General features: G+C 43.4%; 1 protein-coding gene across 1 annotated transcript in view; it reads right to left on the bottom strand.

Annotated features, from left to right (window-relative positions):
• The window catches only part of GAL (galanin and GMAP prepropeptide), an 851,723-nt gene extending 829,869 nt beyond the window's left edge, over positions 1–21,854 (bottom strand). The window contains exon 1 of the mRNA XM_068260562.1: positions 21,703–21,854. The gene's annotated coding sequence lies outside the window, so the exon portion shown is untranslated. The remainder of the gene's footprint in view (positions 1–21,702) is intronic.
• Between the last annotated feature and the right edge of the window lie 1,725 nt (positions 21,855–23,579).

Genomic DNA, 23,579 nt, shown 5'->3' with positions numbered 1-23,579 from the left:
CGCTGTCTGGAACCTAGTCCTGATGTTAATTGACAGCTTTTTTTTTTTTTTTTTTCATTTTATGTCCACCAAATAATAAATTAGTGTTTCCCTTTAAAAAAACATGATGGTACATGCATCATTTACCCTAGCTTTTTAAAGCTATTTAAGGGGCACTTTCGGTTTTTCTATCCAGATACCCGAATAGGTCGGGTACCCGCGGGTAATTTGGTCGGGTACCCGAATTCACTCGGGTATCCGCAAGGTCGGATCCGGGTACCCGAATCGGATCCAGATATCTGGGGATCCGGATCCGGGCGGGTATTAAAAAGTACTACCCGAACAACCTTACTGCTGTGTGTAACCTCCTGCTGTCTGTGTTCCCACTGGCAGGGTCCACAGAATTATGCACTGCTGCCGTGCGCTACTGGCTATTACGCCACTACAATAGCTACATTTTTGGTTAAATTTTTTTTTCTGAGGTGTCTGGGTTGAAAACTGTGCTGTCCCAGTTGTGTATTAGACACAATGTGGGCTTCATGACTGCTGTCTGAAACCTCCTGCTGTTGGTGTTTATTTACAGCCGTGGTATCAACGCTAGGGACCATGGCCCGTTACATTGCCTGCTGCCAAACGTCACTCCTGCTCCTGCTGCTGCTGCTGTATTTAACCTCCAGCTGTCTGTGTTCCCACCGCCAGGGTCCACAGAATTTTGTGCTGCTGCTATGCGCCACTAGCTATTATGCCACTACAATGGCTACATTTTTTTGTTTACATTTTTTTTAATATTTCTGAGGTGTCTGGGTTGAAAACTGTGCTGTCCCACTTGTGTATTGGACACAATTTGGGCTTCACGACTGATGTCTGGAACCTCCTGCTGTTGGTGTTTATTTACAGCCGTGGCACCAACGCTAGGTGCCATGCTGCCACACATCGCTCCTGCTCCTTCTGCTGCTGCTGTATGAACTTCCTGCTGTCTGTGTTACCACCGCCATGGTCCATAGAATTATGCACTGCTGCCATGCGCCACTCGCTATTACACCACTACAATAGCTACATTTTTTGTTTAAAAATAAAAATGTATATTTCTGAGGTGTCTGGGTTGAAAACTGTGCTGTCCCAGTTGTGTATTGGACACAATGTGGGCTTCACGACTGCTGTCCGGAACCTCCTGCTGTATGGTGTTTATTATTACAGCAGTGGTACCAACACTAGGGACCATGGCCCGTTACATTGCCTGCTGCCAAACATCACTCCTCCTTCTGCTGCTCCTGCTGTATTTAACCTCCTGCTGTCTGTGTTCCCACCGCCAGGGTCCACAGAATTATGTGCTGCTGCCATGCGCCACTAGCTATTACGCCACTACAATAGCTACATTTTGTTGTGAAAAAAAAAAATTATATTTCTGAGGTGTCTGGTTTGAAAACTGTGCTGTCCCTAGCGCTGATACCACGGCTGTAATAATAAACACCATACAGCAGGAGGTTCCAAACAGCAGTTGTGAAGCCCACATTAGGCTTGATTCACAAAGCCGTGCAACCTGTTTAGCACGGGTGTGCTAAACAGTTAGCACGTGAAGTGCCGTTAGCGGACTTTTGCGCACGCTAAGTGCCGTGAACGGCACTTCATGTGCTAACTGTTTAGCACACCCATGCTAAACAGTTTGCACAGCTTTGTGAATCAAGCCCATTGTGTCCAATACACAAGTGGGACAGCACATTTTTAAAATCAATTTACAACAAAATGTAGCTATTGTAGTGGTGTAATAGCTAGTGGCACATGGTAGCAGTGCAAAATGCTATGGACCCTGGTGGTGGGAATACAGACAGCAGGAGGTTAAATACAGCAGCAGCAGGAGGAGGAGTGACGTTTGGCAGCTGGCGATGTAACGGGCTATGGTCCCTAGTGTTGGTACCATGGCTGTAATAATAAACACCATACAGCAGGAGGTTTCAGACAGCAGTCGTGAAGCCCACATTGTGTCCAATACACAACTGGGACAGCGCGGTTTTCAACCCAGACACCTCAGAAATATAATTTTTTTTCACAACAAAATGTAGCTATTGTAGTGGCGTAATAGCTAGTGGCGCATGGCAGCAGCGCAAAATTCTGTGGACCCTGGCGGTGGGAACAAAGACAGCAGGAGGTTAAATACAGGAGGAGTGCCGTATAGCAGCAGGCAATGTACCAGGCCATGGTCCCTAGCGGTGGTACTACAGCACCTACAGAAACACCAGGCCTAATTAGCAGGAGACTGAAAGTTGATGCTGTGAAAAAATAATTCCCAGGCACCTCATGTCCTCCTCTCGCCGACAACAGGTGCCTGGAACGTGCCTTCAATCCAGGCCTGGTTGATCTTTAAACTGTGAGTCTGTCCACGGACTATGTGGACAGATGAGAGCGCTTCTCCGTGAGCACGCCTCCGGCTGCACTGAAGCACCACTCGGACAGCAGGCTGGAAGGGGGGCAAGAGAGCACTTCCAGGGCGTACTGCGCCAACTCACTCCAGATCTGCAACCACTCGACCCAGTACTCCAAGGAGTCCACAGGCTCTTCGCCGGTGTCAAGTTTACTGAAGGACCCCATGTAGTCGGCCACCATCTGGGTCAGGCGCTGGCTAGGACTTTGAGAGGAGGATGCTGCTGCACGCACCTCCTCTCTCGGCTGCTCTACCATCATGTAGAGTGCCTTTGTCAAGGACAGCAGGTCTCTTGGGCACCTGATGCTGCTGCTGCTGCAGGCTGAAGGCACCAGCTGCTGTGCTGGCTGGACAGGGACAGAGGGGGTGGAAGGATGCGGGAAGGCTTCCTCCAATCGCTGAACAAGGATCTCCTGCAACTCCCTTGTTCACTGCTCAGGGTCTCCAGTAGGCAGGAACTGAGTCACCTTCCCCTTCAGCCATGGGTCCAGGATCATGCTGATGCAGGCGTCCTCCCGAGCTTGCATCTGCTTCACCCCTGAGGTCTGTGCGCAGGCACCACAGCATGTGTGCTGCCATAGGGAACAGGGTGGTCCATCCAGCAGAGACATCAGGTTCAGTGGCCACAACACTGTCCTCCTCCTCTGACCCCTGAGCCTCTTCCTCCTCTCTCCCCCCTTGCACCACTGCAGCAGCGCTCCGCTGTTCCCCCTCAACAACAACGTCCAGGACCTTCAAATTTTCCTCCTCCTCCTCCAACAACTCAAAATCCAGTGCAGAAGTGGACTGCACAAGTGGCTGCTGTTCCAGCTGGATCAGGGCCTCCTCTACCACATCCAGCAGATCACCCAGGGCCCTGTAAATAAACACCAACAGCAGTTGTGAAGTCCCTATTGTGTCCAACACACAACTGGGACAGCACAGTTTTCAACACCTCAGAAAAATATTTTTTTTTTAAATGTAGCTATTGTAGTGGAGTAATAGCTAGTGGCACATTGCAGCAGCACATAATTCTGTGGACCCTGGCGGAGGGAACACAGACAGCAGGAGGTTAAATACAGCAGCAGAAGGAGGAGGAGAAGGAGTGACGTGTGGCAGCAGGCAATGTAACAGACCATGGCACATAGCGTTGGTACCACGGCTGTAAATAAACACCAACAGCTGGAGGTTCCAGACAGCAGTCATGAAGCCCACATTGTGTACAATACACAACTGGGACAGCACAGTTTTCAACCCAGACACCTCAGAAAAAAAATATATTAGCTATATTAGCTATAGAATAGCTACATTTTTTGCTTATAAAAAAATACTTTTCTGAGGTGTGTGGGTTGAAAATTGTGCTGTTCCAGTTGTGTATTGGACGCATTGTGGGCTTCACGACTGCTGTCTGGAACCTCCTGCTGTTGGTGTTTATTTACAGACGTGGTGCCAACGCTAGGTACCATTGCCCCTTTACATTGCCTGCTGCCACACGTCACTCCTCCTCCTCCTCCTCCTGCTGCTGCTGTATTTAACATCCTGCTGTGTGTGTTTCCACTGCCAGGGTCCACAGAATTATGCGCCGCTGCAATGCGCCACTAGCTATTACTCCACTACAATAGCTACATTTTTTGTTTAAAAAAAGAATATTTTTCTGAGGTGTCTGGGTTGAAAACTGTGCTGTCCCAGTTGTATATTGGACACAATGTGGGCTTCACGACTGCTGTCTGGAACCTCCTGCTGTTGGTGTTTATTTACAGCCGTGGTAACAACGCTAGGTGCCATGGTCCGTTACATTGCCTGCTGTCACACGTCACTCTTCCTCCTGCTGCTGCTGTATGTAACCTCCTGATGTCTGTGTTCCCACCACCAGGGTCCACAGAATTATGCACTGCTGCCATTCGCCACTGGCTATTACACCACTACAATAGCTACATTTTTTGTTAAGAAAAAAATATTTTTTCCTGAGGTGTCTGGTTTGAAAACTGTGCTGTCCCAGTTGTGTATTGGACACAATGTGGGCATCATGACTGCTGTCTGTAACCTCCTGCTGTTGGTGTTTATTTACAGCCGTGGTACCTACGCTAGGTGCCATGGTCTGTTACACTGCCTGCTGCCACACATCACTCCTCCTCCTCCTCCTGATGCTGTATTTAACCTCCTGCTGTATGTGTTCCCACCACCAGGGTCCACAGAATTATGCGCTGCTGCAAGGCACCACTAGCTATTACTCCACTACAATAGCTACATTTTTTGTTAATAAAAAAAATACTTTTCTGAGGTGTCTGGGTTGAAAACTGTGCTGTTCCAGTTGTGTATTGGACACAATGTGGGCTTTATGACTGCTGTCTGGAACCTTCTGCTGTTGGTGTTTATTTACAGCCGTGGTACCAATGCTAGGTGCCATGGCCCGTTACATTGCCTGCTGCCACACGTCACTCCTCCTCCTCCTGCTTCTGCTGTATATAACCTCCTGCTGTCTGTGCTCGCACCGCCAGGGTCCACAAAATTATGCACTGCTGCCATGCGCCACTGGCTATTACACCACTACAATAGCTACATTTTTTGTTTAATTTTTTTTTTTTTCTGAGGTGTCTGGGTTGAAAACTGTGCTGTCCCAGTTGTGTATTGGACACAATGTGGGCTTCATGACTGATGTCTGGAACCTCCTGCTGTTGGTGTTTATTTACAGCCGTGGTGCCAACGGTAGGTGCCATGGCCTGTTACAGTGCCTGCTGCCACACGTCTCTCCTCCTCCTCCTGCTGCTGTATTTAACCTCCTGCTGTCTGTGTTCTTACTACCATGGTCCACAGAATTATGCCCTGCTGCCATGCGCCACTAGCTATTACGCCACTACAATAGCTACATTTTGTTGTTAAAATATATATATATATATATTTCTGAGGTGTCTGGGTTGAAAACTGTGCTTTCACAGTTGTGTATTGGACACATTGTGGGCTTCACGACTGCTGTCTGGAACCTCCTGCTGTTGGTGTTTATTTACAGCCATGGTGCCAACGCTAGGTACCATGGCCCGTTACATTGCCTGCTGCCACACGTCACTCCTCCTCCTTCTCCTCCTGCTGCTGCTGTATTTAACCTCCTGCTGTATGTGTTTCCACCACCAGATTCCACAGAATTATGCGCCGCTGCAATGCGCCACTAGCTATTACTCCACTACAATAGCTACATTTTTTGTTAAAAAAAAAAGAATATTTTTCTGAGGTGTCTGGGTTGAAAACTGTGCTGTCCCAGTTGTATATTGGACACAATGTGGGCTTCATGACTGCTGTCTGGAACGTCCTGCTGTTGGTGTTTATTTACAGTTGTGCTACCAATGCTAGGTGCCATGGTCCGTTACATTGCCTGCTGCCACACGTCACTCCTACTCCTGCTGCTGCTGTATGTAACCTCCTGCTGTCTGTGTTCCCACCACCAGGGTCCACAGAATTATGCACTGCTGCCATGCGCCACTGGCTATTACTCCACTACAATAGCTACATTTTTTTGTTAAGAAAAAAAAATTTCTGAGGTGTCTGGGTTGAAAACTGTGCTGTCCCAGTTGTGTATTGGACACAATGTGGGCTTCTTTACTGCTGTCTGGAACCTCCTGCTGTTGGTGTTTATTTACAGCCGTGGTACCTAAACTAGGTGCCATGGTCCGTTACATTGCCTGCTGCCACACACCACTACTCCTCCTCCTCCTGCTGCTGTATTTAACCTCCTGCTGTATGTGTTCCCACCGCCAGGGTCCACAGAATTATGCGCTGCTGCAATGCGCCACTAGCTATTACTCCACAACAATAGCTACATTTTTTGTTAATTAAAAAAATACTTTTCTGAGGTGTCTGGGTTGAAAACTGTACTGTTCCAGTTGTGTATTGGACACAATGTGGGCTTTACGATTGCTGTCTGGAACCTCCTGCTGTTGGTGTTTATTTACAGCCGTGGTACCAATGCTAGGTGCCATGGCCTGTTACATTGCCTGCTGTCACACGTCACTCCTCCTCCTCCTCCTGCTTCTGCTGTATATAACCTTCTGCTGTCTGTGTTCCCACCGCCAGGGTCCACAAAATTATGCACTGCTGCCATGCGCCACTGGCTATTACACCACTACAATAGCTACATTTTTTGTTTAAAAAAATATTTTTTTTCTGAGATTTCTGGGTTGAAAACTGTGCTGTCCCAGTTGTGTATTGGACACAATGTGGGCTTCATGACTGCTGTCTAGAACCTCCTGCTGTTGGTCTTTATTTACAGCCGTGGTGCCAACGCTAGGTGCCATGGCCCGTTACACTGCCTACTGCCACACGTCTCTCCTCCTCCTCCTACTGCTGTATTTAACCTCCTGCTGTCTGTGTTCCCACTACCAGGGTCCACAGAATTATGCTTACCTGAAGAAACTTTATGCGTGCTCTAACACCAAGTCTTAACCCTAGCAAGTCTGGCTCTGCAAATCTGGCTCAATTGGCCATCCATGAGGCAATGGCCATGCAAATATGCATCTGCCCTCGCACGCCAAACTATGCAGGGTCAAAAAACGAATACCGCAAAGCGGTCGCCCCACGGGAACTAGTTCATGCCACATAAGCACTATCCAGGAGCGCCACGGGGAGGCTTCCCAATGCCCCCATACAACTGGGGGAACGGCGGGGTCCCAGGCACTCTCACCGCCTGGGAACCGCAGCTGCACCCCGGAGGGGGGAGGCTGGGTGGCGCAGGCGACCCCCCCAAGCGTGGCCAGCGCCGGGGGGAGCCGTCCGCTCCAACCTCCCATTATTAAAAACAGGCACTTACCTCAATGTCCATTGCATTCTGCTTCATGCGCATTAACTTGGGGGCACCACATGAGAAAGGAGTGAAGCATGGGTCACCCCAAGCTTTAGAGCTCAGGGCTGGCTCACACACAACACTCCAGAGGGGGGGAGGACAGGTGCAAACAACTCACTCCAGGGCTCACACCACCAGAGCAAGCCATCTTCCACCTGCCTTCAAAGGATACAACTACAAAAAATGCTTACCTGAAGAAAATTTATGCGTGCTCTAACACCAAGTCTTAACCCTAGCAAGTCTGGCTCTGCAAATCTGGCTCAAATGGCCATCCATGAGGCAATGCCCATGCAAATATGCATCCGCCCTCGCACGCCAAACTATGCAGGGTCAAAAAACAAATACCGCAAAGCGGTCGCCCCGCGGGAACTAGTTCATGCCACATAAGCACTATCCAGGAGCGCCACGGGGAGGCTTCCCAATGCCCCCATACAACCGGAGGAACCGCGGGGTCCCAGGCACTCTCACCGCCTGGGAACCGCAGCTGCACCCCAGAGGGGGGAGGCTGGGTGGCGCAGGTGACCCCCCCCCCCCAAGCGTGGCCAGCGCCGGGGGGAGCCGTCTGCTCCAACCTCCCATTATTACAGAATTATGCCCTGCTGCCATGCACCACTAGCTATTACGCCACTACAATAGCTACATTTTGTTGTTAAAAAATATATATATATATTTCTAAGGTGTATGAGTTGAAAACTGTGCTTTTACAGTTGTGTATTGGACACAATGTGGGCTTCAGGACTGCTGTCTGGAACCTCCTGCTATATAATGTTTATTATTACAGTCATGGTACCAACGCTAGGGACCATGGCCCGTTACATTGCCTGCTGCCACACATCACTCCTCCTGCTGCTGCTGCATTTAACCGCCTGCTGTTTGTGTTCCCACCACCAGGGTCCACAGAATTATGCACTGCTGCCATGTGCCACTAGCTATTACGCCACAAACTTAGCTATGCTGTTTACAACAAATTTTTTGCAACAGTTAAGTTCTGTAAGGGAAAAAAACATTACGTTGGGTGCAAGAGGAAGAATATGAACACAAAAAAAAATGGTGGTGAAGAAGAATAATAATAATAAGAAAAATCAGGTGAAGAAGAAGAAGAAGAATAACCAGGTGGTGAAGAAGAAGAAGAATAACCAGGTGGTGAAGAAGAAGAAGAATAACCAGGTGAAGAAGAAGAAGAAAAAGAAGAAGAAGAAGAAGAAGAAGAAGAAGAAGAAGAAGAAGAAGAAGAAGGAGAAGAAGAAGAAGAAGAAGGTGAAGAAGAACCAGGTGAAGAAGAACCAGATGATGAAGAAGAAGATGAAGAAAAAACAGGTGAAGAAGATGATGAAGATGATGGTGATGAGAAAGAAGATGGTAAAACAGAAAAAGTTATATCTATTTAATTGTGATTTCCTTTTTAAAAAAAATTGCTGATCACGACTATTACCCAAATTCAATTACCGACCACGACTTGAATTCAAATTCGAATCGAATTCTACTGGTCGTGATCACGACCGAATCCGAATTTGACCCGGACCCGAATTTGAATGTACTCGAATCAAATTTGGGTACATTTGAGCATCCCTGGTGAAAAGACAATTTAGAGGTGTTAAAATTAGCATGTATAAACACATCAGAGGATAAATACATCAAAGGGCAATATAAAAGCTCATCAGATGTGCTTTTTGTCCTTAGGTTTGTGCAAAGGTCTAGAAGACATGATCTGCACAAGAAGGAAAAAGGCTTTGCCATCTATTTAGGAAGGGGTTCTTTACAATAAGAGTGATTAACTACTTCAGCCCTCAGTCATTTTCACTTTATGCATTCGAGCAATGTTCACCTCCCATTCATTAGCCTATAACTTTATCACAATGAACTGATCTATATCTTGTTTTTTCCACCACCAATTAGGCTTTCTTTTGGTGGCACATTTTGCTAAGAGCCACTTTACTGTAAATGCATTTTAACAGGAAGAATAAGAAAAAAACGGAAAAAATTCATTATTTCTCAGTTTTCAGCCATTATAGTTTTAAAATAATACATGCCTCCATAATTAAAACTCACGTATTGTATTTGCCCATTTGTCCCGGTTAATACATAGTTTAAATTATGTCACTATCACAATGTATGGTGACAATATTTTATTTGGAAATAAAGGTGCATTTTTTCCTTTTTGCATCCATCACTATTTACAAGTTTAAAATTAAAAAAAAAAATACAAATATTTAATCTTTACATTGATATTTAAAAAGTTTAGACCCTTAGGTAAATATTTACATGTTTTTTTTATTGTAATTTTTTTTTATATATTAAACATTTTATTTGGGTATTTTTGGGAGGGTGGGATATAAACAGTAATTTTTTTCAGTAAATATGTGATGATTTTTATTTTTTTTTACATTTGGTTGTAGTTTTACTTTTTGGCCACAAGATGGCAGCCATGAGTTTGTTTACATGACGTCACTCTAAGCATAACACGTACGCTTAGAGGGACGCATGGGGACGCTAGAGCCAGGAAAAGCGAAGCTTCCGAGAGAAGCTGTCGCTTTTTCTGCGGGGGAGAGTAATCAGTGATCGGGCACCATAGCCCGATTCACTGATTGCCTGGCTAACGAACCACGGGCCGGGAGCGCGCATACACGCGCGCGATCGGCAGCGGGAGAGCGTGCACGCGCACATGGCCTCCTGGACATAGCTAATACGTCCAGGAAGCGAAAGTAGTTGAACTGTGATATGCATTACCACAGGAAGTATTTATGGCAAAATCTATATCTATATTTAATTGGGGCTTAGACACTATTCTTGTATTGGGGGACATCCATGGCTATAATTACTAGGTAATTTCCATTCGTGTTGATCCAGAGATGTTATCTGATTGATATCTGAAGTCGGAAAGGATTTTTGGGGGCTGACAGCCTTGTAAGGGTTTTTCACGTCCTCTGAATCAACTGTATTCTCTTGTCAAACTCGATTTATGTGTGAATGTCTTTTTTTTTTAACCCAGCTAAATATGTAACGATGTACTATGTATAAGCAACCTGCAGCAGTTGTTCAAAAAAGATTGGAAACTTGGGGGAAGCTGTGTGTACGTATTTTCTTAATGGATTACTCTACAATATAGAGATGTACACAGTAGAAATAAATGGCAGCACTTCTAAAGCTCAGCTCCACCTGACTGACTCTAGCTGCACAGGGCTGCAAAACCTCTTAAAGGCACAAATGTGCTAATTACAGCTGAAACAGGTGCTATAAACTTACACTAATGGATGACGTTTACTTCCAAAATAATTTGCATGCAAAATATTTTGTATTAGACCCTTCGACAGCATAACATTTGCATGTTTTTTAAGGGATTTAGACGATTTTAAGCATGGGTTAGGGTCCATTCCAACAAGATGACCTCGTAGCAGTGGAAGGGTTTCGTACAATTTTTTTGCTTGAAAACTATTTTGGAAGCAATCTTTCTCCATTATTGTAAGTTCGTAGCACCTGTTTCAACTGTAACAAGCACAGTTGTACCTTTAAGAGGCTTTAAAGCACCCTATGCAGCTAGTGTCAATCAGGTGCAGCTTGGTTTTATATCCGCTGCTACTTCTTTCTACTGTATGCAACACTGTAAGCTCTTTTCCTACTGTGTAAACATTTAGAAGGGTGTGTGAAGTACATGCTGTACCCCTTCCTTCCATTTTTATGGTTAGCTGCTCCCAGATGACACTAATATTTGCAAGTTTTCTAGAGATGTGAATAATTTTAAACATAGGTCAAGGTCCCTTCCTATAGGATGACTTCATTGCGGTGGAAGAGTCTAGTATGAAATCTTTTGCAGGCAAACTATTTTGGAATCTAACATCCTCCATTATTGTACATTTGTAGCACCTGTTTCAGCTGTAATGAGCACAGTTGTGCCAAGTGGCACTGAAACAAAACAAAAACAAACTTATGATATAATGAATTGTATGTGTAGTATGGGCAATTCATATAACATTCGTATCAAAGAAAAGTGTTTCATATTTATATTTTTATTTATATAGCTTTTTATAACATTGCATAATTCTCTAATATTTGCAGTTTACAAACTATACTCTGTATTTTAAATTATAGAACAGAGCAGGAAAGTTCAAAGAGTCATTAGCTCCGCAATAAAACCTTAATCAAACAAGAAACAGTGAGAGACAGGTTGAGATAAGTGCTTCAGAAAAGAGCACTGCTCTCTTACCAAATTAGTCGGAGAGCTCAGATAAGCTGTTTTGCATAGATAACAACTTAAGTTTCTTAACTCTTCCTGTACTGGAAACAATATGAGACTCATATCTGTGCTATTAATGTTGTATTTCTTAGCTGTACTACACATACAAATCATTATATTGTAGGTTTATTTTCACTTCAGATTCTCTTTAAGAGGCTTTGCAATCCTATGGAACTAGTGTCAGCTAGGTACTATCAGTGTCAGGTAGGCTTTAGATGTGCTGCTTTTTCTTTATACTGTGTAAAAAACTGTAAGGTCAATTTTCCTATTATAGTAGGATGCGAAAGTTTTGGCAACCTTGTTAATCATCATGATTTTCCTGTATAAATCGTTGGTTGTTACGATAAAAAATGTCAGTTAAATATATCATATAGGAGACACACACAGTGATATTTGAGAAGTGGAATGATGTTTATTGGATTTACAGAAAGTGCGCAATAATAGACAGGGGCATAAATTTAGGCACCACAAAAAAGAAATGAAATCAATATTTAGTAGATCCTCCTTTTGTAGAAATCAAAGCCTCTAAATGCTTCCTGTAGGCTCCAATGAAAGTCTGGATTCTGGTTGAAGGTATTTTGGACCATTCCTCTTTACAAAACATCTCTAGTTCATTCAGGTTTTATTGGCTTCTGAGCATGGACAGCTCTTTTTAAAGAGACTCCGTAACAAAAATTGCATCCTGTTTTTTATCATCCTACAAGTTCCAAAAGCTATTCTAATGTGTTCTGGCTTACTGCAGCACTTTCTACTATGACAGTCTCTGTAATAAATTGTAACGATCCGCTCAGCTGCCTGCGCAGGCAGGCAGCCTTTTGATCATTATTCAGGTCTGCATGCTGCAGGACTCTGGAAAGTAGACCTTCTGTCAGTTTTGCAGCTTGTGCTTGCTGAGGAATTTGCATACGTTGTCATGCAAATTGCCTGGCCACATTCATTGGAGGCGTGTACTATAAGTAGTATGTGTGTCCCACAATGCTTCGCTGCTCATAGAGGTTTGTTCCTGCTGGACTCACCTGGAGTGTCAGCCACTGCTATCTTAGTATAGTTAATTCTTGGGGAGTGCTCCTTGCATTCCTAGTTAGTGCAGTCAGTTTGTGTATAATTTGTACTGCCTATTCTGTCTTGTCTTGTCTGTCGCGATTGCGCTGTCACCAGCGGCGGTTGATAGCGAATCGCTCTGTCTTGTTTGGATCTCACTAGCCTCTAGCGGTAGCGGCTGTGGATCCTTCTGATCTGAGTTCCTGGAGTGTAAGCTGGAGCAGCGGTTGCTACCGGCTACCTCATCTGATCTGTCTTGTTTAGATCGCACTAGCCGCTAGCGTTAGCGGCTGTGGATCTTTCTGATCTGTGTTCCTGCTTGGATCACACTTGCTCTGGCGGAAGAGCGGTGGATCCTTTCTGCCTAGTTCCTGTTTCTCGTTTGTCTGTCTTGTCTGATACGGGCGCTTGCTGTAGGCTCGATGAGGTAACCGTTAAGCAAGCGTTCACGTTCTTTGTTTCGTGTTTGTCTGTTGATGGTTAGTTAGGCGTGCTTGTCTCTATTGTGCTTATCACGTGGAGACCGCGCATAACCGCGTGCACTGTTGCGAATGAGTGCGGTGTTCGCGGTTAGCTAGCGTTTATTATTTTCCGTATATTCTCATTGTATTTGCTGTGCCTTTGCTACCCTCGTATTCTATTCTGATCTGCCTTGTGTCACGTCTGGCGATCGCACCTCTCGCGGTCGCGTTCCTATTTCGTATCTGCTGTTGTGTGTGCGCGGTCGCAGGGTGGCGACTAGATTGGCGCACACACATACAACCTATCCCTTTGCTCAATCTCATTCGCAATCGCCTCTCTTGCGATTGCGTTCTGCGCTTCGTACAAATTCCTGTCTGGCATTTGTGGAGGTACAGAGGATTGGTTCCTCTGCACTCCCCAGCGCCATCTGCCGACAGGAATTTTCCCTCTACTGGTGCTTGCACCAAAAGCTGGGTTCTAGTATCTTGACACGCTTGTGGAGGACCTCCGCAGTGTCAGCGCACATTTTTGTGCGCTGAACACGGAGATATCCCACAATCGTTACATTATGAGCAGCCCAACCCAAAACCCCAGTGTAGAGGGAATTTCTGATTTGTACGATTTTGCTGAGTATGGTTCCTGTGTCTTTAAGAGTTTCAAAATATTAAATTCAGAGACGAAAGAGGATTTTCTCTCTGAATGCGTAAAATTTTGTCTGAATCCTACTTTTCAAATTACTGATCCGTCCACGTCTGCTCTCCAATTAGCTTATGTGCTTTTGAAAGATGATCTGTTTGTATGGGCTCATGAAATCTTGCAAGACAATTCTTGGAATGATAATCTATATCAGTTTCTTACATTTACATTCTCCTACTGGTTTGAGTTGCCTTGCTTGCCACCTGCCCTGTATGAGTGTGTAGTTGCTAATGAGTCAGCTGCTCTACCTACTTCATGCAAAACCATTCAGTTTGAAAATGAATGCAGTAACTATTCCCCTGTGTCTAAACAGCAGCCACCTAAAGCAGCAAGGACTAAAAGCAGGAAAAAAAGGAAGACTTCTCAGCTGAAAAATCCGTTGCCCATAGCAACTACAAATAAAAAAATTGTTTCTGTAAAGTCTGAAATTTCTCAGTCTCAGGTTTCATTACCCCAAGAAAGGGCATTTGTGGATCCTTTGATAGGCAGAATTATTTTCTATATTAAAGGAGTGAGAAAATCTTTGCATGTTCCTGACCCCAACCCTTATGAGGGTTTCTTGGAAACTGAGTTGTTTGAACCCCCATTTGCTCCATGGGATATTGGAGCATTAATTGAGGAGTTCGAAATTGATTGGAAGGCGTTTTGCGATTTTTACATCGCAAAAAGCGCAGAGATTCTTTATGCTTGTCTTGATTCGGTGTACGCTTTGATTGACTCTGATGAGTGTGATGAATGTTTTGTGAATCCGGTGACTTATGTGTGGCAGACGATTTTGGATGAATTGCACACACACCAATCTATTGACATCAATAAAGAGACATCGTTATCGGATGATTGTTCCTGCCTTTCTGGGGTAAAGCATGTGAGTCTAGATATTGTGCGACCTGACATGAATGGGTGCACTACTGTGGTTGATTCTTGTGCGAATCTTGAAAGATTCTCTCCTGATTGCGTGAAGTTTGAATCTATGCGATGTAATGCCTGTTTCTCAGATGTTCCTGCAGATTGTGATCAACATGAATGTGCCAGTTTTCTCAAAGATATGTGGGATCCCTTGTCATCTAAGAACAGATCTTTAAGATCTTCCATCTATGATCCTGCTATGGGAAAAATTCCTAAACTATGCAGCATCAAAAGTGAAATTAATATGCCTAATAAAGTTTATTCTGTTGATGTCGCTATTTCTTCTGCAGATGAGTCTCTGTCTCACCCTGTTCACACCTGTAAGGGCCCGTTGCCTGGGGACAATTGCTCCAGTGTTTCGACCCTAGATGCCTTGCAGTCTGCTCCGCAGATCGCGGAGATTTGCGCTATGGAAGCGTCAGTTTCACAACCTAAAGCGATCTTGGATTCGCAGGTTTTGCGTTCTGGCTCCTCGGATTTGACATTATTAGCCGAATCTAAGAGTGAGACAGCGCTTCGGTTTTGCGAATCTGACTCTGAAACATCTCTGCTGGGTCCAGAGAAAGTTTCTCTGAGCCTGCCCTGTACCATGAATAACAATATGATGTCCAATCACACTGACATTTGTGAGTTCCTTTCTTGTTCTGAGGAAAGTGCTGATTCTGCACCCTGTACTCTGGATGAGTTAAGATGGCCTTGTTTAGAGTCTCCTGCAGTGTCCCTAGAGGCTCGTCTAGGTATTGCCACTATACTCACCTGTTTTTCTGCAGTTTTGGAGTTACAAGCTAGTTTGACTGCCACACAGAATTCTGGGTACAGTGAGAATGAAGTTAGGGAGTCAGTGTGTGTTCTAGTAAATATACCTGTACATTCCCCTCATGATGATGAGATCCAGTCTCAGGTTATGGTGGAACCATTCCTGGGACATCTGCCCTGTCCACAAAATAAAGTTCCAGTTTTGCCCTGTAACATGGATAGTTCAGAATCCTTCCGAGAAAACTTGAAAAAAGATGTTCCTGAGGTCTTGTTTGATGTTCTGGATGTCTCCGAGTTCCTCCCAAAGGGTGCAGAACTTGTAGGAGATGTCTCCTGCCCCCCAAGTCCGTCTGAGGTGTTACCCTCTGCCGTAGGCATTGCTGCCTTGCTGGCTACCTTTTCAGCTCTGATGGAGCTTCACTCATATGTAGTCAATGATGATATTATTGTCACAGAAATTTCTGAATTTGTATCCGAGTCTTCTTGTGAAAGTCCAGTGCCTGTGACCTCCACTCATGATGATTCTCTGTCCGGTACTGGTTTTGGTCTTGTCGTGCCGGACTCTGAGGCTGGCAGTTCCCCGACATGTACTGAGGTTTCTCCTGTGCTGGTGTACCCCAGTGTGCTCTGTGACCCAGAAAGCCCAAGTGTGCCTCGGTTACCAGCGTACTCAGATGCTTCCTCGGTGGAGACATGCTCTGATTTAGCCTGCCTACTTGCATGCCCAGAAGTGGTCCCTGAAAGTCTTGATCTTGATGGGTGTCCTCGTAATTCTGAATCCGGAATTGTCATTGGTTCCATGGGGGTTCTTGGTAATTCTCCATGTGAGCCTGGTGATTGTTCTGCCCTCTTGGGATCTCTGTGGAGCTTCAAAAGGTTCTGGGAGATTCCGGGAGAGATTTTGCTTGGTCCCCTGGATAAGATCAACGGTGGCTTTTGTGTTGTAAGGGACACTTCGAACAGGTATTGTGGCAGGTTTGGTATTTTCGGACGCTCCTTGGAAGGTGGTGGGTATTGTCTGGAGGGTGTCGATGGCTTTTTCTCTGGTATCCACAGTCCTGATGGGTGTTACGCTAAGACTGGTAGTACTGATGGGCATGTTTCGGTGGCTTCTGTTTCCGATGAGGTCGGTTTCGGGTGGACTGACTCTGGAATTGGACCTTGTCGGGCTGCCCCGACCTTCATGAGTCTTCAGTTAGAGTTTTTTGGTAACGCCAGTTTTGAAAGACGTCTGGAATTCGTCCCTAGAGGGGGGGGTACTGTAACGATCCGCTCAGCTGCCTGCGCAGGCAGGCAGCCTTTTGATCATTATTCAGGTCTGCATGCTGCAGGACTCTGGAAAGTAGACCTTCTGTCAGTTTTGCAGCTTGTGCTTGCTGAGGAATTTGCATACGTTGTCATGCAAATTGCCTGGCCACATTCATTGGAGGCGTGTACTATAAGTAGTATGTGTGTCCCACAATGCTTCGCTGCTCATAGAGGTTTGTTCCTGCTGGACTCACCTGGAGTGTCAGCCACTGCTATCTTAGTATAGTTAATTCTTGGGGAGTGCTCCTTGCATTCCTAGTTAGTGCAGTCAGTTTGTGTATAATTTGTACTGCCTATTCTGTCTTGTCTTGTCTGTCGCGATTGCGCTGTCACCAGCGGCGGTTGATAGCGAATCGCTCTGTCTTGTTTGGATCTCACTAGCCTCTAGCGGTAGCGGCTGTGGATCCTTCTGATCTGAGTTCCTGGAGTGTAAGCTGGAGCAGCGGTTGCTACCGGCTACCTCATCTGATCTGTCTTGTTTAGATCGCACTAGCCGCTAGCGTTAGCGGCTGTGGATCTTTCTGATCTGTGTTCCTGCTTGGATCACACTTGCTCTGGCGGAAGAGCGGTGGATCCTTTCTGCCTAGTTCCTGTTTCTCGTTTGTCTGTCTTGTCTGATACGGGCGCTTGCTGTAGGCTCGATGAGGTAACCGTTAAGCAAGCGTTCACGTTCTTTGTTTCGTGTTTGTCTGTTGATGGTTAGTTAGGCGTGCTTGTCTCTATTGTGCTTATCACGTGGAGACCGCGCATAACCGCGTGCACTGTTGCGAATGAGTGCGGTGTTCGCGGTTAGCTAGCGTTTATTATTTTCCGTATATTCTCATTGTATTTGCTGTGCCTTTGCTACCCTCGTATTCTATTCTGATCTGCCTTGTGTCACGTCTGGCGATCGCACCTCTCGCGGTCGCGTTCCTATTTCGTATCTGCTGTTGTGTGTGCGCGGTCGCAGGGTGGCGACTAGATTGGCGCACACACATACAACCTATCCCTTTGCTCGATCTCATTCGCAATCGCCTCTCTTGCGATTGCGTTCTGCGCTTCGTACAAATTCCTGTCTGGCATTTGTGGAGGTACAGAGGATTGGTTCCTCTGCACTCCCCAGCGCCATCTGCCGACAGGAATTTTCCCTCTACTGGTGCTTGCACCAAAAGCTGGGTTCTAGTATCTTGACACGCTTGTGGAGGACCTCCGCAGTGTCAGCGCACATTTTTGTGCGCTGAACACGGAGATATCCCACAATCGTTACATAAATCAATGTATCTTTCCCCTGTCAGACTTGTCAGCCTGTGTCTGGAAGGCTGCCAAGTTCTTCAGTGTTGTGGTTCTGTGATGCATCTTCCCCCTCCAGGCCCCTCTCTGCACACTGCCTGTGTATTATTAAGATTAGGGCAGCTTCTCTCTTCTCTCTTATCTATTACAAGCTGGATAAATCCTCCTCTGAGCTGGCTGGGCTTTCACATACTGAGGAATTACATACAGGCAGAGCTGTCTGCACTCTGCAGGAAGAAATAGCCTGACACTTCAGTGGAAGATAGCTGCAGGGGGAAAGAAACAAATGATCTCCTGAGATTCAAAAGGAAGGGTGTATACAGCCTGCTTGTGTATGGATGTATTTTCTATGTGTGGACATACTGTACATCAACCTACTTCCTGTTTTGGTGGCCATTTTGTTTGTTTATAAACAAACTTTTTAAAACTGTTTTTAACCACTTTTAATGCGGCGAGGAGCGGCGAAATTGTGACAGAGGGTAATAGGAGATGTCCCCTAACGCACTGGTATGTTTACTTTTGTGCAATTTTAACAATACAGATTCTCTTTAAAGGGGTAGTTTAGTGAAAATTATTCTTTTCCATTAACCCCATATCAGATATTTAATATGGAGAGCATACATTTCTCCAGAGACCTTGTGTTAAAAATAAAGTAGATGATAACACGTAAATAAACAGTACAGGCTGCTAACTAAGTAAGTAACTAATTAGCAGCCTGTTTTATCTATTTACTTAGCTAGTTACATGTGAGAACAGCAGGGCTCTCTGTAGTGAGTGAGCCAGCCGTTATAAATCAGCTGGAGTGTCTGCTACTATCAGTGAAGTCCATCGATTAGCATGCTAATGACGCAGCTCAGCTGTCTTAAACAGCAGAAGGTGCTATCATCTACTTTATTTTTAACACAAGGTCTCTGGAGAAATGTATGCTCTCCATATCAAATATCTGATATGGGGTTAATGGAAAAGAATAATTTTCACTAAACTGCCCCTTTAAAGAGAGCTGTCCATGCTCAGAAGCCAGTGAAGTCCATCGATTAGCATGCTAATGACGCAGCTCAGCTGTCTTAAACAGCAGAAGGTGTTATCATCTACTTTTTGTTTTTTTTAACACAAGGTCTTTGGCAAAATGTATGCTCTCCATATTAAATAACTGATATGGGGTTAATGGAAAATAATAATTTTCATTAAACTGCCCCTTTAACTCACACCACAGATTTTCAATTATAATCAGGTCTGAGGACTGAGATGGCCATTCCAGAACATTGTACTTGTTCCTCTGCATGAACGCTTTAGTGGATTTTGAGCAGTGTTTAGGGTTGTTGGCTTGTTGAAAGATCCAGCCCCGGCGCAGCTTCAGCTTTGTCACTGATTCCTGGACATTAGTCTCCAGAATCTGATGATACTGAGTGAAATCCATGCATCCCTCAACTTTGACAAGATTACCAGTCCCTGTACTGGCCACACAGCCCCTCAGCATGATGGAACCACCACATTTTACTGTAGGTAGCAGGTGTTTTTCTTGGAATGCTGTGTTGCTTTTCCTCCATGCATAACGCCCCTTGTTATTCCCAAATAATTCAATTTTAGTTTCATCAGTCCACAGCACCTTATTCCAAAATTAAGCTGGCTTGTCCAAATGTGCTTTAGCATACCTCAAGCGGCTCTGTTTGTGCTGTGAGAGGATAAAAGGCTTCCTCAGCATCTCTTTGTGTAAAGTGTGCAAAATGTTTGAACGATGCACACAGTGACTCCATCTGCAGCAAGATGATGTTGTAGGTCTTTGGTGCTGGTCTGTGGGTTGACTGACTGTTCTCACCATTCGTCGCTTCTGTCTATGCAAGACTTTTCATGGTCTGCCACTTCAAGACTTAACTTGAACTGAGCCTGTGGTCTTCCATTTCCTCAAAATATCAGTTTGTGTGTCTCCTATATGATTTATTTAACTTACATTTTTTATCGTAACAACCAACGATTTATACAGGAAAATCATGATGATTTACAAGGTTGCCCAAACTTTCGCATCCCAGTGTATATAGAGATGTATGTGTGAAGGAGAAAAAGGCTGGTGGCACTAGATGAAGATCAGATGAGGATGGCTAGTACTGGAGTATAACCTATAGTTACGTGCACAACATATAGATTGCTTACTGTGTCATCAGAAGAAAAAGATTGAGGCTTAGAATAAGCTTCCTCAGAGGCCAAAGGTACATACCTTTGGCCTCTGAGGAAGCTTATTCTAAGCGAAAACAGCTGTCAGGCCTAGTCACCCCCACCGCAATTCCGCTGTCTGTATACTGTGAGTAAAAGTACCTTTTGCAAGTTACAGTGCCTCAATCTTTTTCTTCTGATGACACAGTATATAGAGATGTGCTGTCTGCTGGAGGAATTCAGTTTTTGTCCAGAGTACCAATTTATAAACCAATAAGCACAGGAAGTATAGTAAATGTCGATATCTAAAATTAAAGCATTTGATTTCAGCCTCAGACAAATAATTATGGATTATCATTTAAAGAGACACTGAAGCGGAAAAAAATATATGATATAATGAATTGGTTGTGTACTATGAATAATTACTAGAAGATTAGCAGCAAAGAAAATATTCTCATACTTTTATTTTCAGGTATATAGTGTTTTTTCTAACATTGCATCATTCTATAGGCCCATACACACGTCGGATTTTAGCGAACGACCCGTCGTTTGAACGTTCCGTCGTTCGGACGTTTTCGCGCCAAATCCGACGTGTGTACAGACTATCGTTCGGGTGATAAGACTGGTTACCAACGATCCGACGGACTGTTCAAACGACGGGTCGTTCGCTAAAATCTGACGTGTGTATGGGCCTTTAAATATGTGCAGATTACACAACACTCAGCATTCAAAATTAGTCTTTCAGAGCAGTCTGTGAAGTAATGAACTCTCCTCTGGCAGAGGAAAAGTAAACAGTTCAATTACAGTTGAGATAATAAAAGTCAGATAACAGCCCTCTCCACGACTAACTTAGTCGGAGAGCTTAATAGCTTTTTTGCATAGAGATAACAACTGGAGTTTCTCAACTCTTCCTGTACTGGAAACAATTAGACTGATGTATCTGATCTTAATGTTTTATTTCTTAGCTGTACTACACATACAAATCATAATGTCATAATTTTTTTTTCGCTTCAGTGTCTCTTTAAATGTGCAATTACCATAAATAATATAGGAGAGATGGTTTAACATGTATTAAACATGTATTACATGTTCTATATATCTGTTTCACACTTATCAACTTAAAACATTCTATGTTCCAATAACTAACTAGGTTCATCCACATACAAATGTTTATTATAGAACATGAATTTGATATATTTTTGTTGGATTCAATGTATGTGTAGGGTCCTTATCAGTTTCATACATTTTTTATAATTAAACAGTCAATATTGCTGTCTGCAGGCAAAGACCTCAAAATGCACATTATATTAATGCATAACCTTAGCTAAACCTATATAGTTGAAGTACATCAAATTTGAATACCAATCAACATAGTTCCTTACTTTATTTACTATGTCTGGTAGACTGAAAAATGTTTTGGTCTTTTAAATAAATGTAACCATAAAAAAAATTAAAGTTTTGAGCAAAACAAATATGTATGTCTGTTGCTTTAAATGCAAAAGTATGTAATGACCTAAACTAACTTGGTTGTTTAATCTAAACAAAACTGTGGACATGACAAATTAAATACGTGCATATTTGTATTGTTACAGATACTTAGCACGATAGAAAAAAAATACATAAAACATAAGGTTACAATTGCACACCATAAAAAAGTTAAAAATATAAAAGACAAACCTTGAGCTGATTAGTGAAGATATGTTTGCAGCTTCTAATTTCTTTATTTTAGGTTACAAGACTCCCAGATCGCATACAGAAGTAAAACTGTGCAGGTTAGACCAAGAAAGAAACAAACCTCAAAATGCTCACAGCATTGTATGACATGAAAGTTTTTGCTGGCTGTATGTGAAATAGCTAGGGCCCTTCAGTATTTATGGTCCTGCAACAGCATCATATGGACTAGTAAGCCCCCCCTTCCTCCCACAGAGTGCATATTAGGGACTTAGACGTCACTGGATCATTTCCACTCCACAAGGCACTGCATTAAGGGAGGGAAAAATTACAGCAATTCAATTAAATGTACTTTAAAGCAGTATGAAGGCAAAAGACAAATTACAGCCTTCATAATTACCTTTGATTATGGTATGGGTGGGCTTGTTGTCCAAAGAAATCAGTCCTCCTTGTGTCTTCTACTTCATGCACTGTATTATTACATATCTGGAAATGAATGAATTGGAAAATATTCATTTATATTTCTGCTGCATAGATTTAAATACATTTAGGATGCCAGGAAAAGAAAAGCACCATTCATGAATGGGAAACTATATACACGGTTTTTTTTTTTTTATCATTTCTCATCAATCTTTATTTACAAAAGAAAATGTGAATCTGTAGTTCATATTGCAAAAAAATTGTATATATTTTCACATTTTGTCTTAATTTAAAAGAACAATCAAAAATTGCCACAGCTAAATTGTTACAGCTGTAGAGTATATGCTTGAGTGCATTGGCAATTTAAGAATCAACCCTAGCCTATAATAAGATTAATTTCATAATTATATTTGATCATATATTGTTACATTGATATTTATGCCGTAGATTGGTTTCTAGTTTATTATATAAACTATTCTCAAATATGTGTATGAAGAATAATTTTTCCAGTTTATTGTATAACTAATCATTGAATACATGTATGAAGAATATTTGTTTTTCTTCCATCCACTGGAGAAAATAACTGACACTCTGCTTATTGAGCAAATGCCATTTACTTATGCAAAGAGCTGAATGTATTTCCTTGAAATGCAGGATGTGGGCGGCTGTCATCATCATTATGCACTTAGACAAAATCTTATGTTTAAGAAGGAAACTAAAGCATTAATACTTGGAAATGGAGACAGATTACAGAGGTCATAAATAATCAAACATAATAATTAATCATTTATAATGCTAAACTTGTTGTCAATAGGGATGAGACGGACAAACTCAAGTAACAACTAAATGAAGTAGTAATTTGAAGGACATGTTGGTGTCAAGCAAGTACAAAAAACATAATTCAACAGTAGTCCGAAGAAAAGGAATGTATAAATGTTTAAACTGCTTTCATTGTAGATATGTCAAAGAAGGGGATGTATTTGATGATAGCTCTGGAAGTAAGGAATTTAAAAAATTCATGATTACATAACGTGTTCTACCACAAAAGTCATCTATCAGATACTATGCCCATGTGGTAAGATATATGTGGGAAAAACGAGAAGAGATTTGGGCACGAACAGGGGAACACCTAAATAATATTAAAAATAAGAGTGGAATAAGTGGAAAGTGCAGTTGCAGTACATTTTAATGAATGCCAAGGAGGGAGTTGCAGAGGTTTCAAATTCAGGGGTATATATAATCTGAAGATAAGCCCCAGAAGAGGTGATTTTGATAGAATCCTACTCCAGAAAGAGTGTATGTGGTCTATAAATGCAATACTATAGCACCCCATGGGTTAAATGTCAATTTAAATTTTGGGGGGTGTTCCTATCATGTGTGCATGCAAACCAGATCTTTCCCCATCATGAATTTAAAAATGTGATAAAATTATAAATAAAATGTGGGGGAGGTTGGTGCAATTT

This window comes from Hyperolius riggenbachi, chromosome 11 (genome assembly GCF_040937935.1).
Source record: "Hyperolius riggenbachi isolate aHypRig1 chromosome 11, aHypRig1.pri, whole genome shotgun sequence".
NCBI classification, from domain to species: Eukaryota; Metazoa; Chordata; class Amphibia; order Anura; family Hyperoliidae; genus Hyperolius; species Hyperolius riggenbachi.
The sequence above is the reverse complement of the archived record's forward strand: the minus strand, read 5'-3'. Positions and strand labels throughout refer to the sequence as shown.